The sequence below is a fragment of the Pteropus vampyrus genome, unplaced genomic scaffold (genome assembly GCF_000151845.1).
Source record: "Pteropus vampyrus isolate Shadow unplaced genomic scaffold, Pvam_2.0 Scaffold11149, whole genome shotgun sequence".
In the NCBI taxonomy this organism is placed as follows: domain Eukaryota; kingdom Metazoa; phylum Chordata; class Mammalia; order Chiroptera; family Pteropodidae; genus Pteropus; species Pteropus vampyrus.
This window is the reverse complement of record NW_011899930.1, coordinates 3335-5185: the sequence shown is the minus strand read 5'-3', so window position 1 is coordinate 5185 and position 1851 is coordinate 3335. Positions and strand designations below refer to the sequence as shown.

Sequence of the window (1851 nt, the reverse complement as noted above, 5' to 3'; positions counted from 1 at the left end):
TGGAATAAAATGGACCGTTTCCCACAGTAGGTCAGTAACAGCCCTCAAGAGGGTATAAGTAAGAACAAAATGTCAGACTTGGAAGGAATCCCAGATTCACCAACAGGGCCCTCATCGTTCTCATGAGGAAACCAAGGTCACAGAAGCAAGACAATCATTTTTAGCCTCCATGTCCATTTCCTAGCCGGTCTTGTCCAGCCTAACTAGAACCAAAGGAGAAAGAAACACACATGAGAGGACCTGGGTGGCGGGGTGGGTTTCAAGCCATTTTGAAGGGACAGTGAAGCAAAGGCTGCAGTGGGAGTCTGTCTCTTAGACATGAGGGAGAGGAGGGACAATTCTTCACAGGAGAACCCCTGAAAATTGCTTTTGCCACTACTACAAATAGCTGCCATTGCAAGTACACACTATTGACCAAAGACTATTCTAAACACTATGTATTTTACCTCACTTAAGCCTCTTGACAATCCTGTGATGTAGGTAAAATTACTATCTCTTTTACAAATGATAAAACTAAGGCCTAAGATAAATATTTTGCTCAGGGTCATGCAACTGGCACGCAAGAAGGCCAGCATTCAAAACTCAGGCCGTCTGCCTCCAAACCTGTGCCCCTAGCACTATACTGACTGCCTCCTAACTAAGAATAGAGTTCAAAAGAGGAGAAGATATACATGAAGATGTTTAATACATGGATACTTAAATCGAAAATAACCTAAACATTAACAGTTGGAGAGTGATTAACTACATAGAATATAAACTAGTGGACTATAAACACTTAAAACAATAAATGTAATGATTCTGTCACATTGTGGAAAGTTGTGACATATATGAAAAACAATGTGAGGGCATAATACCTCCTCCGTGATTTACATACCTGTGACTAGAAGGAAGCAAAAAGTCGAGGTATCAATATGAGGATATATAATTTTCTTTGGAGTTTTTTATTGTCTCTACTGTTTGTGCAATGAAATTTTTAAAATTGTCTCTTTAGTCTTTATAATTCTATAACCAGTAGTCTGTGGCCTAGCAAAGTTCTGGTAACTACTTTCCTTCCATCCCCAGTATTTAAAAGTTTTATACTTCATTGTTTCTCCTATTCTTTTTGTATGCCTTTGGTGTAAGGTAAATGAGAAACGATGAAAGTAACAGCGCTGAGTGACATTAAGATAGAATAATAATAAAGTTTTACCTTGAAAGTTGCCAAATAATATATTGCCTAGTTTGGGCGAATATTTCATATGCAAACAAATATATAAGAAAACACTCTTTGTAGCTGACTAGTTCATACAGGCTATCATTTTTCACAGTTTATAGAGCCGAAGTCACTAGCCTGCTCGAGAGTCAAGAATCCGGTGTGTGGCCTTATTTATGGTCAAGCAGTAATGCGGTAGTGCCTGCTAGAGCCACTAGGTGGCTGCCATGCTCCACATCTGACTTCCTTACTTTGCTGGAATTGCAGGGCCAAGACAAACCTCTCCTACTCATTTTATTTTATTTTTTTTATTTTTCAGGCAAGGCAACCCTTGGTTGACCTCACAGATTGCAAGGACCTTGTGAACTTACAATCCCTTATTTTTTTATTTTTTACGACTACAGCACCTAGTCTTCCTAGGTGGTCTCCCATCCAAGTCCTAGCCAGCCCTGACCCTGCTTAGCTTCTGAGATCAGATGAGATCGGGCTTGTTCAGGGTAGCATGGCTGCAGACCTGCCTCCTTGTTTTATACTAATCTCTAGCAGATCAACATTGGCGGACAATACAGCACTTACTTTTTCAGATGGTTCATTCTCATTTTCAGCATCATTATTATTTTGTCCTTATATTGTTACAGGTCTGCTCTCCCAACCAAATT

General features: G+C 39.7%; 1 pseudogene; it reads right to left on the bottom strand.

Moving 5' to 3' along the window:
• Positions 1 to 1587: 1587 nt before the first annotated feature.
• Positions 1588 to 1706, bottom strand: LOC111734992 (annotated as a pseudogene).
• Between the last annotated feature and the right edge of the window lie 145 nt (positions 1707 to 1851).